The sequence below is a fragment of the Medicago sativa genome, chromosome 1, assembly GCF_051527215.1.
Source record: "Medicago sativa cultivar Bolivia chromosome 1, Bolivia_mono, whole genome shotgun sequence".
NCBI lineage: Eukaryota > Viridiplantae > Streptophyta > Magnoliopsida > Fabales > Fabaceae > Medicago > Medicago sativa.
In genome coordinates this window covers 85,780,290-85,796,605 of record NC_140749.1, presented here as the reverse complement: position 1 = coordinate 85,796,605, position 16,316 = coordinate 85,780,290, and the positions used below count along the sequence as shown (strand labels likewise).

At 33.4% G+C, this 16,316-nt stretch overlaps 1 long non-coding RNA gene and 1 pseudogene across 3 annotated transcripts; one reads left to right on the top strand and one right to left on the bottom strand.

The window, feature by feature from the left end:
- Positions 1-2,081: 2,081 nt before the first annotated feature.
- LOC146958525 (receptor-like serine/threonine-protein kinase At2g45590 pseudogene) lies at positions 2,082-4,525 on the top strand (annotated as a pseudogene). The gene has a single exon (XR_015024665.1). The product of XR_015024665.1 is annotated as a receptor-like serine/threonine-protein kinase At2g45590 pseudogene (transcript).
- A 1,679-nt stretch (positions 4,526-6,204) lies between these two features.
- Positions 6,205-9,871, bottom strand: LOC146958524 (uncharacterized). 2 transcript variants are annotated; one of them, XR_015024663.1, is made up of 3 exons: positions 9,174-9,871; positions 8,839-9,071; positions 6,205-7,733 (listed from the first exon to the last, which is right to left on the bottom strand). It is a non-coding gene; the product is annotated as an uncharacterized LOC146958524 (long non-coding RNA). The 2 variants fall into 2 exon arrangements; XR_015024664.1 differs by having other exon boundaries at positions 6,205-7,644.
- Positions 9,872-16,316: the final 6,445 nt, after the last annotated feature.

The window sequence follows — 16,316 nt, the reverse complement described above, 5'->3', positions numbered from 1 at the left end:
TTTGATATTTTGTTATAATGACAGTTTAAGAAAAAAATATTCAATATTAGTTTTTTTATGTTGACACTTGACAATAGATACAATGATAGTTACCTGCACGTTTGAATTATTGAAACTTGTACGTGTTACGCATATAGATCGAATTAAACACAATAGCTTAATACCCATAAATAAACACCAATTAGTAATGTAATGGTTGGTGTAGCTCTTGTGCTAACCTCTGTTTAGATCAAAGAAACAAAATTAAAGAAAATGAGCTGTTGTTGTCACGAAAAAAAAACAAGAGGAGCTGTTCAATCTAGAAGGTACGGTACACGTTTTTGAATTTCCTTTAATTAATAAACCAAATCCGAAGTCAAAAGTACCGTAGTAGATTATATAGGTCCCATTTGTGCAAACCACACGTGGTCTACAATATCGTCTTTAGAATAAGGTTAGGGTTCCATCAAGTTTCAACTTTAAAATTATTTATTTATTTTGACAAATAACTTTGAAATTATTTTTCCTTCAAAAAAAAAACTTTGAAATCATTTTATTTGGCTAATTTATGGATGATGTTTTAAAGTTATTTAATTGTAGGAAGTCGATCCTCTAAGTACTACTACAAGCTAATGAACTTCAAGAATGAATCTTTTGTAGAATAATATTTTAATTGAAATTTAACTAAAATTTACTTACATTTGATTGAATTTTCAATTGTTAGAGTCTATTTTACTTTAAAAAATTGAAGAGTTAATAAAGAAAAAGTACATAGGAGTAAAAATACAAATTAAAGTTTCTGAGTTTTTGTTTCGTTTAATTTTTCCAATTTGCAATATTTTATTTTACAATAGTAGGATATTTCTTTTATTATGTCTTCTTTTTTTTTTTTGAGGGATTTTATTATGTCTTCTAAACATATCAAATTCATTTGTAGCATATATGAATTACACCAAAAAAAATGTGGCAGATGAAATGGTAGTAATACCATTCTCAGTTGACCATGATTAACTAGTATCATTCTAAATACGTAGCTCAAATATGAGAAATAGAAAATTTAAAAAATCATCAAAAATTACTAAACGAAAATCATCAAGCATATCATTTCATTCCTTCAAAAAAAAAAGTATATCATTTTATTTAGTGTTGATTGGTTAAACATTTTATTATTGGTTAAAAAAATTATGTATCAATAATTCTTAAAGTTAAATAATTATTAAATATTTAAAATTTATTTATAACTTTCACATTTATGCTTGGTGGGTGAGGCTTCTTATGCAGTTGTACGTTTGGATTCGTAATTTGATTTTAACCGGTATTATTGCCAATAAAAAGTTTGTTATTGTAGCCTGAAATAACTAGTGCAACCGTTGTTGCTAAAGGGGATTTAGGGCTCATAAAAACCTAAGAGATTAATGTTTCAATAGTACAAGCTGAACTCTTTAAGGTAATAAACCTCACCCACAAGACCATAAATCTATGAAAGTTTAGTTTGTCATATTCGTCTGATTAACACTTCCTATTTTTAATGATGACCAATGATCAACAATTATAAGACCTGTCGATCAATAATTATTCTTTCATCATTTATGGATCGTAACACTCAATGTATGATTATATTCACCTTAAACGCCTTCATATTGGTTTCATCACCACACTCAAGCTCGTCAGAAGTCGTTCTTTTAATCATATAAGACCGCACATAATTTTTGCTAGTTATATAACAAACTCTAAGGTTCCATTATATTTAGAGTAAACCACCAAATTAATCTCTGACTTTGTAAGACATCTTCTAATAGATTAGAGAGATTACAGATATTTCAAAAAGATCTCCGACTCTATTAAACTATCAAGTTGGTCTCTAAATTTAACAGTTTACTATCAATTAGGTCTTTATATCTTCACAATTTCATTTCTAGTTGATCCCTATCCTTTTTTATAACCACTTATTACTACTAATTTGGTCCATAATATATTTTGAGTAGTAGTAACATAAATATATTTTTTTTGACTGAATATAAACAAAATTTGATAAAGTGAGAAACCTTTTAAAATATTCATAGCTCTATTTAAGAGTATATTTTACAATAATTTTTTCTTAAAGAATATTTTAAAATAATTAATTGGTTGGTTTTTTAACTAACTAAATAAACCCTAGAAGCTCCCTCGTTTTTGTGGGAGCAAATAGAATCCTTTCGCTCGATGTCGACAATAAACAAAGAGAACAGAGTTTTGAACACCGTCCTCTGTATTTCCTGAGGTGTTGTGAATTGCACCTTCCCTTTCCATTCCTTCAATTCTATTCACACGCACAACACAAAGTCAAATACCTTCCCATTCCAAAATAAATACCACAAGTCCACAACAAAACTCATTCACCAATGCAATGTCCACGTCATCATCACCACCACCGTCTCAACCTAACAACAACCACACCACCACCGTCATCCCCGGTTGCTCTTTCATCCTCGCACTTCTCCACTGCCTCCGCAACAAAAAACGAACCACTCCTTCCTCCGACTCTGACTCCAACCCTCCTCACCCTTTCTCCTACTCCCTCCTCCGCCGCGCAACAAACTCCTTCTCCACTATCCTCGGCCACGGCGGCTTTGGTCCTGTCTACTCCGGCACCCTCCCTTCCTCCGGTAAACCCATCGCCGTCAAACTCATGAACTCCACCTCCCTCGGCGCCGTCGGCAGCCAAGGAGAACGCGAGTATCACAACGAACTCTTCTTCGCTTCCAGACTCCAATCTGAACACCTTGTCCCTGCTATCGGTTTCTCCTCTGATCCTAAACGCCGTCGTTTTGTTCTTGTCTATGATCTCATGAAAAACGGTAACCTCCACGACGCGCTTTTCCGTCGCAAAAGCCCTGAATTAACGATATGGAAAACGCGTTTTTCGATAATTGTTGATATAGCAATAGGAATTCAGTATCTTCATTCATGTGATCCTGCAATAATCCATGGTGATATTAAACCTAGTAATATTCTGCTCGATCATTCGTTTTCTGCTAAAATTGCCGATTTCGGACTTGCTAGGTTCAAAACCTTTCAATTCGAAATCAGTGATTATAGAAGAAGAGAAGATTTTGAGAGTGATGGTGCTGAAACAGAGAGTGTTAATACTAGCTTTGAGGAATATGAGAGGGAGATGGTTGGTGTTGTTGGTGGTGGATTGAAGAAGAGTGGGAGTGTGAAGGATTATGTGATGGATTGGATTGGAAAAGAGGTGAAGGAAGAAAGAACAAAGAATGATGATTTGGTGGGTGGAAGTCGAAAGGGAGAGAAAAGTAAGATGAAGAAGAAATTGGAGTGGTGGGAATCAATGGATGAAGGAAAGAGAAAGGGTGATTTGAAAAAAGAGAAGAGAAGACCAATAAGAGAATGGTGGAAGGAGGAGTATTGTCAAGAGCTTGAAAACAAGAACAAGAACCAGAATAAGAAAAAGGGTGGAAAACATGGTGATAATTGGTGGAAATGGGAGAGAGATCATGTTCATGATCATGATGATGGTAGTGATGTGAAGAAAATGAGTTATAAAAACCGTAGTAGGAAGGAACGTGGTAGTGGTGATTCATGGTTAAGTGGGGAATTAAGGAGAGTGAGTTGGAATAGTTATGATTCATGTAATAGTGGAGAAATTCACAAGAGTGGTGAGATTAGTAGTACTCCAAGTATGAGAGGAACTATTTTTTATGTTGCTCCTGAAAATGGTTATAGTGATGTAACAGAGAAGTCTGATGTTTATAGTTTTGGTGTGTTATTGCTTGTTATTGTTTCTGGGAGAAGACCTCTTCAGGTGAATGCTGGTGGTGGTGGTGATGGATTCAAGCATATGTCAGAGTTTAAGCGAGCGAATTTGGTTTCTTGGGCTAGACATTGTGCGCGTAATGGGAAACTGCTCGAACTTGTTGATCCATCAGTTGAATTGTTGGTTTTGGATGATAAAGAGCAGGCTCTTTTATGCATCCAAATTGCATTACTTTGTTTGCTTAAGTCGCCTAATCGGAGACCTTCAATGAAAGAGATTGTGGAAATGCTTAGCGGGGAATTGGAGCCACCTCAATTGCCACCTGAGTACTCACAATCTCGATTCCAATTCAAGAATCGAAAAGAATGTTCATGACGGCCAGTGGTAGTTAGTTTGATAACCGTACATCAGCTGTACGGTGCAGCAACTGTGACAATCGTTAGATAGGGAGAAAATTTCTCTGCATTCGGCTATAGAGAATCCAAATCCCACATTTGGGAAAGTTGTGTTCTCACCAAAATAATTTATGTGCAGCGGGGTGCACCGTAAAATTAGTTGCACAAGATTAAAGTCTGTGTTCTGGCTACTGTAGTATACCATATGCTTTTGGACATCATGTAGGCTCCATTTGTTTCACTTGTCCTTAGGATTGATTTTTGTATATAGAGAATCATGTTATGTCACACTGACTTTTAGGCGTGTTTTGGAAATTATGGTCAATGCTTTAGTGTAGGGTCATCTTTGTAGTTCACATAACTTTTGATAAAGAAAAAGCGTGTTGCCTTTCATATATATATATATACCGACTACTCTTTTGGGTCGTCCATTATAATTTGTTGTTTGTGCTAATTTTGACTTAATTCGGAATGTTAACTTCCGTAGATGTATATTCTGATCAGAGGCACACACAAGGTGTGTGCTTTCTATATGTTCCGGACTGAACCCAAGTGCCCATTCTGTCGGAATGACACTCACCATAACTCATAAGACTCAGTCCGCCTGGCATAGGACTCCCGCGATCCAAAACGCCTCGCCAACTTCAATGACTTCCAACGGCTACGAGACATGCCATTGAAGAGTGCCGTTTGCAATGGTTATGTTTTACTCCCCAGTGACGGTATAAGTACCTCCCCTCACAACAACACCAGTCACACACACTTTATATCTGAACCTCTCACTCTTTGCTCTCTTACTAACTTAATCGCCAGAATGCTTGTAGGTTCCAACCCCCACATGCTCATACCCAACCTTAACAGAACGTTGCTCCAACAGTTTGGTCAACTTTCTTAGTCTGTCCAGATCACTGTATAAGCTTATACGTGTCCCATGAATGGAAATAATTTGTTTGCTCAATTATTGCTGCAGCATTGATATGCAATTTTGCAGCCAACAAAATTATTATTATTAGTCATCATGATAAATCTTGAGCGTGATGTTTTTCTTATTTGTGCAATGTGGTGCTGATGACTACATTTGGACATTATGTTAATAGAAAAAGAAAACTTAAAGAAAAACCGGTTGTGAGTTAAAAGAAAAATTGCAAACTCAGAGAATAGGTGATAAATGTTCGATTTGCAATATTCTAATGATAATCAACTTGTTTATTTTTTTATTTTTTGTACTGAAAGATTTAAACAATTAGGATTCAGTTGCTACTGTTCCATTTCCTTGGATCCTAATTTACCGTTTGGATAAACAATTTATTTGGAGCTTATAGCAAAAGTTTTTTTTTTTTTTTTACCACAATATAAAATTTGATTGAATTTGTATATGCTATAAGCCGTTTTCATAAACTATCTTGAAGAATTTAAGAAAATAAGCTAAAAAAATGTCAAAAACTGTTTTAAAAAGTTTTTCAAAACAGTTTCATAAAACTTACTAGAACTTTTACCCGTGCTACCGCCCGGGTCATAAACAATGGAGAAGCTAATATATTGCAATATGATCAATTACATAGATAAGAAAACATTTAGAAGCTAATATTTTTTAACGAATAATCTTTCTCGTTCTATTTTTTTGGTTCAATTTATAAGAGGTAAACAATTACTCCCTCCGGTCCTTTTTACAAGAGACAAATGGGTCAACTAAAGTTGATGTATTTGGTCTACATTTTGAACCAAATACATCAATTTTAGTTGACTCATTTGTCTCTTGTAAAAAGGACCAGAGGGAGTACTTTTTTGTCAATTTATGAATCTTGTTATTAATATTACATAGATAAGAAAACATTTAGAAGCTAATATTTTTTAACGAATAATCTTTCTAGTTCTATTTTTTTGGTTCAATTTATAAGAGGTAAACAATTACTTTTTTGTCAATTTATGAATCTTGTTATTAATACATTTATTTAATACAAAATAAATCTTTTCCCAAATTTCACAAAGGGCCAGGTCAATATTTTACAATAAATTTATTTTCTTATGTCAAATACTCTCATTCAATTCTTCAATATGTAATAACAATGGAACCTCTACCGTAACCATCTCATTCTTTAATTTATAACAACAATAGAGAGCTTGCAATAGTGTGTCATTTGAGATGGCAAAATTAATTAGTGAGGCACACATAAGAGAGGGTATTGAAAACAAAAATCCTTAACCAATAAAAAACCCCAAAATCCCCAACCAAAACTCGCAGAATAGCTGCACACTCCACCAAAAAACAGCAGGCAGCAGAACCTGCTAAGGCCAGCAGTGCGCTTGCTACACCTTCTGTTCCATAACCAAAACAGAAACGACTCCAGAAACACACAACACAACCAGCCCCCCTGATGCAAAACCTGCCACGGCGAACCACCTAGTCAAAACTAATTAAGCACATGACTTGCCTTGAAAAAGATCTAATTTTAGCTATTGCTTTGATGAAGGATAATATACAAAGATCCCAAGAAAATGCATCGTTTTCCTTCAAAATATTTGTTGACCATCTAGCATCCTTGCTTTGTTGAAGGAAATATACAAAGATCCCAAAAAAAATGCAGTTAAGAATCACATATATACTTTGTTCAAAAAAAAGTATCACATATATACTTCACATAAAAAGAGTATCCCATATATACTAATTAACACCATAAAAACCTATCACATATACAATATTAGACTATAGATTAAGTCAAGAAGCTATTCAATAAATAATTATGCCATCAAGTCACTTATGAAATGACATAATAAGTTGAACAACAACATCAACTCTTCTTGTTTATAGTTGACAGATCAATAAACATAATGTAAAGAAGAAAAACAGTAAGGAGATCATTCAACACAATCCAAATAAAAGATAATTGGTGAAAGTAAGATTCAATAATGCATTTGATCAAATAGATAATAGAAGATGTAATTTATGCCAGCAATTTTAAACCTAAAGGAAAGTAGAGCGTCACATCTCTTATTCACAGCAAGTGGAATTCAGGCTCCACACCAGCTCCTTTAAATTGATGTCATTGTAAACAAAAAAAAACATAAAATAAACACCAATTCCACAATATCCAGCAACCTTTGAAAACTAATTGTCACATTTAGATTCTGAACAATCAAATTTTCATGATATATTGATTTTTTCAAAAACTCAAAGGCAGAGATAAAAAAAAACATTGATTCATACTAGTTCATCAAAGAGAAAAAGTATCGGGTTGGAGTAGCAGTCAATGATTGAAATAGTGTCAACATACTTGGAGAAATCTCTTTCTTCACCCATAACAATTTTTAGGACATAAACTATCTTTTAGGACATACAACAATTCACACTTTTTTTTTTTGACATTTTGAAACACCTCTTTATATACTACATTTGAAGTGGTGTTGATACAATCCATATAACCTGCCTATCAAATACATTAAAATAAAAAAATATCACTTGTCGTGATATATGTTCTCCTCGTCATCCTCATCTTTTTCTCCTTAAATGTATGATGTCTGCATACATTTACATACAATATAAACTTGAAAAGCTGGGAATAAATTTGTCTCCTATATCAGATAGCCTAAAGGCTTGTTACGCTTACCTACCATAACAAAAAATGCTTAAAGGATTACTATTTGAATGAAGAAAAGGAAAATTCAAATTGTCTTTCAACATAAATAATTTATTTTCCTATAGTGAAGAAAAGTAATCCATTGGCAGCCTAACCAATGGATTGTTCACACTTATTTTGTCTATAGTGAAAAAGCTTTTTAAAACATGGATTGTTGCATGGATGAAGATTTCTATACATCAATATTTCTCATCTAAATATCTTAAAAAAATCACTACATGTAATGAAAGCATACTGATAGGTTCACTATAAACTACTCATAATTATATTGCTCCTTTTATGGCTATAATCAAATGCTAAAATAATTCTAAACAACCAAGAAAACCATTAGCACTATAAATTACACAGATATCAGGATAAAGTGTTCAGAAAAATGTTTGTACTCAACATTCATGACCCAAAAAAATAATGTAACAAAATAAGAAGAAAAGATAGAACAACCTTGGAATTTCAAGAAACCAAGAGACCATGAAACGTTTTAAAAGAAAATAGATGGATAGTGCAAGAAGTGACAGAGAAATGTAACATTCTCTCAAAAAAAAAGTAACATGAATAAAATTCACATGACTCAAACTGATTATGTCAAATTATCCAGAATACATTCATAACTCTGAAATAATGGGATTGACTTGGGAGACTTGATGCCAAGAATCCATGTGAAAAGGTATAGGAGAATATACCCATGGAATGACGGGGTTGCTGATCAAAATCAAAGCTCAACATTAATGCAAAGTCAATAAAAGACATTCAAAACTCCAAATGAAGAAATTGCACACCTCTTGTTCTTACAAACCGAGAAAGCAAATTCATTCCCCAAGTGGCTGACACTAAATTCACATTGGCAGCGAAAGTAACAATATATAGGCAACTTTGTTAAAAAAAAAAAAACAATATATAGGCAATTGCTTGCCTCTCCAGGAAGTTTGAAAGTTGAAAAAACCAAAGAAAACACAATCATATTAAAGAGTTAACTGAATCAGGTGCTACTGGAAATTTATTTCCAAAAGAATGAACACTTTTCACAGGATATCACACAACCATGATTAGAGAAATAGGTTAGAGAGAACATACATACCTTCTATAATTTCTTTCCTATGGACCACATAATTCGAAGTTATTAAAATTACTAAAGCCCTGATCATTAGATTACAAAATGATTTACTACTCTTAACATGACTTTAAATTGTGGTCGCTGATGGGTTTGCGTTTCCTCGATGATTCAGTCACTTTCAAATTCACAACAAATCATCTAATACCATAAAAGAAGCAGATCTAAGCATTAGCTTAACGGTCGAAATCGAATCGTCGCTGAAAAAGAGGATGGTTAAATCAATATTAATAAATCAAATTTAAAGAGATTTAATAAGTTTTGTCATTTACAAAAGCATTCAAATTTGAAGAATTCCTTACCTTGATTTTTTTTTGATGGAGATGCAAAACTCGACAGAGAAATGAAAAACGTAAATCCTATAGGTCCATAAGGGAGAGACGGCAGTGAGGTTGTCGGCGGCGGAAGAAAGGTCGATAGTGGTGGGAGGTTAGGGTAGCAGAGGAGAAGAAGGTGAAAGGAATAGAGGAACAATATTGGGAAAATCTGAATATTCAAGACCTCCAATTCTGGAAAAATATGAACGATTTTTGGTAAAGATAAGAAATTGAAACATCTCAAACGTTGGAAAGGGAAAGAAATTGAGAATCAATGAAGAATAAATGATTCCAAAAGAAGAAGATTTAATCGGTGAAGAAGGGTTATATGGTTTGAGAGTGAAATTGAGAACAAACTTGAGGTTTTCATTCATTTGGCTTTGATGTGATGCGCGTGAGTTCATAAGGCATGATATTGAAAACAGATGACATTAATTGTTTGTTATTTCCAATATAATTGGGAGGCTGAGTATTTGATGTCGATATGAAGGCAAGGTTAACAGATGAGCATAAGCACAAAACATTGGAAACACGTATATATGGGAAATACACTCTCATAGATTGTGTGGAGATTAGTATTGATCCATCCAACGGCCAGAATGATTTGGAGCCAAAAACATTAGGGTTAGGGTTAGGAGTGGTTGTTGCAATGTTAATTAGGATTAGAAATAAGTATGATGTCAATGGATAAGCTCAACTAAGACAATTCAAACAAACCCTAGATTCACAAACATAATGTTACAGTGTCCCAAGCCAATTCGAGCCATTCGGACAGCTACAGCCACAAGCTCTTGATAGATTGTTTCTGTTGAGGCATTAAAACTTAAAAACCAAAAAGCAAGGTGATTGTTCACCTTTTTATATGCTAGAATATGTCAAAATACATTACCAAATATTTTCATATGAAATACACTATCTGAAAATTTTGCTTCCAGTAAAATGTTGTAATTTAGAGGGTTGGATGAACAATCACAAAAGAATTCTGCTCTTCACCCAAACGTATTTGCTCATTCCCAAGTGAAATGTCCATATTGCTCCTGTGTGAGTTAACTTGCGCTGCGCGAGTTAACTCACGCTACGTGCTGTTATATGCCCAGGCAGAGCTTCATTTCCTCATTTCCAATCACATCTCTCTCAAATTACCCCGAAATTCCTTTAACTTCAAATCAAAAAACACTCAAACAACAAGAACAAGTAAGTTTTCACTTAAATTATGTTGGTATGATAGATTTTTTCACTTAAACTAGAATTGTTTAGGTTTAGTGTTTTGTTAAAATTTTGATTTTTTTTTTGCAAGAAATGATAGAATGTTACATGTAAATGACTTATAGAGCTTAATTGTTATGATGTTTAGATGTTTGCATGATTATGTTAGATTTTTTGCACTTAGATTAGATTTTTTTTAGTTTTAGGGTTTAGTTTAAATTTTGATTTTTTTGCCAAGAAATCAAAATATTGCTTAATTGTTTAGATGTTTGCATGTTTATGTTGTAGTTATCATTTTTAGGGTTTATGTATAATTTGCACTCCAAGTGTTTAATTAAATGTTTGAATGAATTTTTCATTGATTGTTTTTAATTTCTTTTTGTGTAGATTTGAAACAATGGCCGGGTGGATCGACGTTCATGCACAATTCAACGGCGGAGAACCTCAGAGGTTGAAGGTTCGGTGCCATGGTGTAACGTTAAGAGGCCTCAAGGATGAACTGAATGAATTCAACCAAGGAGTCAACCCTGGAGACACAAGGAGGGTGGAATACGTTCGGTATAAACGTCCAACGCTGGACGAGGGGAGAGTATCATTCAGTTGGATGGAATTAACGAACGACGAAAACGTGACGAGCATGTTTTTGGAGCACAGCATGTTCCAGTGGATCGATATGCAGGTAACGTTGCTAAGATCAACTGAAGATATTATCAAGAGTTTGATTCCGCCAGAAGATCGTGATTAGGTAGGGAATGCACCTTTCCAACTACAACAATTGTCTTACCCTGAAATGGAAATTCAATCTGGCTAAACGCCAGTTCCCCAACATTCACCCAGCTGACATCAATTGTTGTAGTTTGAAGGTGCAACCCGAATGTAATCTAATGTAATGTAATGAATCGTCTATATAAGTTAGGAACATGTACTATTGAGAATCAACTATATAAGTTATGATATCAAATTCCTTCGTATAAGATGAGTGTCACGGAATGTACCTCATTCTTTATGTGATGACCCGTCTTATACGAGAGAATTTGATGTGATAACATATATAGTTGATTATGCATAATACATGTTGTTTTGAATGGAACAATAATATATTTATTCACTTTTCGAATTTATTTATTGATTACGCAATTTTTATTCGAATTCACGTTAGATTTAATCAGTCTTTATTCGAATACGCAACTTTGTAATCGAAATTATTCCAAACGCGATTTTTATTCAAAATTATTCAAAACGCGATTTTATTCAAAATATCATAATGTCAAGCAAAATGCGCGCGACATATGGTACCATTAGTGGTTGCGAAAAAAAAAACTGCCCACCATCTTAGCGTGAGTTAACTCACGCTGGCCCATCCATGCAACGTGAGTTAACTCACGCCAGTTTGGTCGGTGGTCACACCTCAAGAACACGTTTTTTGGACTTTGGTCAGTTATTCAACATTGATTTTTTGTTTTTTTACACTTTTTTTTACAGTTTTTTGACTGCATTTAGTGCATATAAAACCTATACAACTATTCCCCCTATAAATACCCCCTTAAACCTTCACCATTTCCTCACATTCTCTCCTTCTTCTCCTCAACTCTTTCACCTTTATAGTTTTTGTTTTATTTTTTTAGCTTTTTTGGGGGTCAATTGAGGGGTAAAAAAGGGTCAAGGGTGGAGGGAAAATAGACCAATCGACTTGGGGTAAAAAGAGGTCAACCCTTGGGGTAAAAGTAAATTTGTTTCTTTTTACCCCAAAACCTTTTTACCGTGGGTCAAAAGACTCTTTCTTGGGGTATAAAAAGAACCACATTTACATTTACCCCGAAGGGATGATGTCTTTTTACCACAAGAAGGCTGATCTCTTTTTCCACCAACCTTGATCCTTTATTACCCCAAAGTTGGTCTATTTTTACCTCAAAAAAGCAGCTTTACTTTATTCCAATAAAATGTATCAAATTATGTAATTGTATCAAAGTATATTAATATAATAAAATGAGGTTTTATATGTATTATTCATGTTCATTTCTTCCTTTTTTATTATTTATATTATGATTTTGTCATCTAAATAACGTTGTTGAGAATTTATATTACCATTTATATTAGCATTTATATTAATTATATTATTTATATTACCATTTAAATAAATTGAAAAAAAAGTTGCATATTATGAAACGTGAGTTAACTCACGTTCAATATTTGTAAATTAACACTAGCGTGAGTTAACTCACGTAACGAATACACTGGCGCATGTTAATTTATGTAAGGGTAGAAAGAGAATTTCACTTGGGAATGAGCAAAAACAATTGGGTAAAGAGTAGAATTCATCACAAAAAAACAACGACCCTGCTCTTTTCATAACTCAAAGCCTACCAAGCCCAGGTTTCCATATATCAGAAGGAGGTTGCTCTTTTGACCCCCTATTTGCTCTTTATATTAAAAAACTATCTCCATAAGTTATCTTCCGAACCCTCGAAACAACGACAACAAAAACAACCAAGTTTTATCCTACTAAATGAGGTCAACTTTATTTAAATCCAACTCATTAACCTTATAAAGATTTCATAATAGTTTCACTTATGGTTTTTCTAGGTCTTCTTCTACCTCTTTTGATCTGACTCCTCTCTATATGATCTACTCTTCATACCACATCATCTATTGATATTCTCCCTACAAGTCCAAACCACCTAACATATTTTTTTACCATACTATAAGTGCTACCACAACTCTCTCTAATAGTGTTATTCTCAAATTTATCACGTCTAGTCTTACCACTCATCCAATGCAACATCCTCATCTCCGCTAAACTTACTTGATTCTCGTGTTTGGTTGTTAACTGCCCAACATTTCGTACCATACAACATCGTCATTCTAACAGTTGTCTGATAGAATTTTTCTTTCAACTTAAGCACTACTTTCTTAGCACATAAAACACTTGATGCTCTTCTCCATTTCAACCATCCAACTTGAATACAATATTTACATCTGCTTTTGTTTCTCCATCATTTTGTACAATGGACCCAAGTTTTTTTTTTTTTGAAAGAATGGACCAAGGGTTAATATGTGTTTACCCCCCCTGTAATATAGGCCATTTCCGGTTTTACCCCCTGTAAAATATTTTTTTTGGATTTCGTCCTCGTAATTTGAAGATTTTTGGTTTTGGACCTTCATGAGCTTTGACAGTACAAAATCAAAGATATGGCAGGGGGTAAACCGAAATTTGCTCAAATGAACAGGGGGTAAACCAAATTTTTTTCAAATTACAAGAGGGGTAAACCTAAATTTGCTCAAATTACAGGGGGTGAAATTTTCAATGAAGGTCTAAAACCAAAATATTTTCAAATTTCAAGGATGAAATTCAAAAAAAATATTTTACAGAGGGGAAAACCGGAAATGACCTATATTACAGGGGGGGTAAACACATATTAACCCATGGACCAAAGATATTTAAATCGTGTAACTCAAGGTATGGTATGATCTCCAACTTGCACCTCCAAAGTAGAACTACTCCGCCTTTTGCTGAAGTTGCATTTCATAAACTCTGTTTTGCTTCTACTCAGGCGGAAATCATACGCTTCTAAAACTTGTCTCCAAGTCTCTAACCTCCTATTCAATTTCTCTCTCGACTCTCCAAGCAGGGCTACATCCTCCAAGCAGGGCTACATCATATGCAAAAAGCATACATCTTGATGCTAACTCTTGGATGTGTTTTGTAAGTACATCCAAAACTAAAGTAAAAAGGTAAGGGCTTAGGGTTGATCCTTGGTGCAACTCTATTATTATAAGAAAATCGTCGGCAGCCCCACCCTACGTTCTCACATTAGTCAGAACTCCCACATACATATATCCCTGATAATTCTAATATAAACAATCATAACATCTTTCTTTTCTAGGGATTTCTAAAGAATCTCTCTAGTAACTCTATCATAAGCCTTCTCATGAACGCTAAAAAAACGCAAATAATATCGTTCAAAAGTTATTATCTTCCAAAAGATTTGTGCATTTGTGGATAGACAAAAAAAACAGTTAGAATAGTCTTCCAACAAATCCAGCAAAGAGAGGTGGATTCGGAACCTAACTGGCACAATAAATGTGGACCATTGTAAAATAATAACGCCGAGTACGATTATCCGCACCCGTCTTTTTTGTTGTTGCTTTTTTAACCGAAAAAACTCACAAGAATTTATTAAATATTAATAATAATGTGAATAATGATAATTTTTTATGGAACAAATCATATACAGAGTCACCTTGTCTCTATTTTTTAATAAACCCTCTCTTCTTCTAGTTACATACGAATTTGTAAGTCATATGTTGCGTCTTTCATACGGTAATGTAAACGTTGGAACCTGAATATGTATGAAGAGTGAGGTACACAATTCGATGTTCACCGCTAATAATTAATTAATTTTAACCCCCAACCTCAACAATTTAACCACTTATATTTTTATCTATAGAAGAAACACGCATGAAAGTTAACTTTTACACTATTTGCTTAAATACTTGTTTTTGCATATAAACTAGTGGAGACTCTTCAAAAATATATTTTGGAAGTGTTACACACACACATTATGGATGTGTATATATATATATATATTTGTTTTTTTGTTAGCAGTACTGTAATATTCTATGTAATGAATTTTTCTAACGCACAACACTAATTAAATATATAGAGTATGTATTTAGATATTATTGATAATTAATATTATTTTTTAATGACTTGATAGGTTTGAATAATGATTTGTATATTGATTATGATTAAGAAATATTAATCATTTGAATATTTTTATTGATATGGATCATTTGAATATATTCTTAAAAACTACTAGTAATTACTTTTGATTGTATAAAATGATTGGTTTCTATATTGATTTTCAAGAGGGGTGGTATGCTATAGTTATGTATACATACGCAGTTTATATTCCACACCTAGAAGCCTGAGCGGATACATGCAAAAGGCAGTATAGTATACATATAGCCATGCACTAGCTAGTTAACTCTAAATTTAGTTTCTTTAGTTATTTGGTTATGGAACCGATTGGGTTGGCAAAGATATGGTTGACCTTCTGCATTTAACAGTCCAAGCTCATGTAACATACAACCAAGAATGAATGGCTTTTACCTTAGCTTTTTGACTAACGAGGTTAGTAGCTACATAGTAAAGTTGATTAAATCTAAACAGTAAGAGCAAATGTGATGCAAAAGTTCTGTTATGCAAGATTAGTTTCCGAGTTTATAGCAGCTCACTTACCGTTTATAAGTTCATGCAACCAAAACAGACTTTGTTTCGCATCAACTTTTTCTCACAAACTTATAACATTTTTTTAGTATCTTATAGCGTTTATTCGATAAGCTATTTTAAGTAGCGCTGAAGTTTATAGCTTATCATTTTTGCTCTCTATTTTACCCTTACTATCTTATAACTGGAAGAAAAAAAATTAAGTACTATTTAAACACGTCTTTATATATCATTTCATATTTATCAGCTAATTCAATTCACTAGTTTATTTGCTATCAACTAACTTATATGTTGTTTACCATCTCTAACTTATGCACTATTGTTTACCAAATAAAATCATTTAAGAGATTCAGAAATATAACTTATATACTTTTAAGAGACTAAAAACATATTCAAGTCTTTAAAACCGTTTCGCCTATCAGTTTTTTGTACTCATAAAAACCATTTCACCTATAAATTGCATCATCTCCTTCACTCTCCTCTACATCTTGCTCCTTACTTTCACCTAATAGTTGAAGTTTTTGGGATACAATTGATTCCTATATATGTAACATGAAATCTGAGGTAGCCTTCAAGCCACATGTTTATGCAACTTGGTTTTCATTGTGGCTTATGAAACTTCACAGATACAAAACAGCAATAGATTTCTCATCCTAAACTTCACAATTAATTTTGAGAAACACAATAAGAAA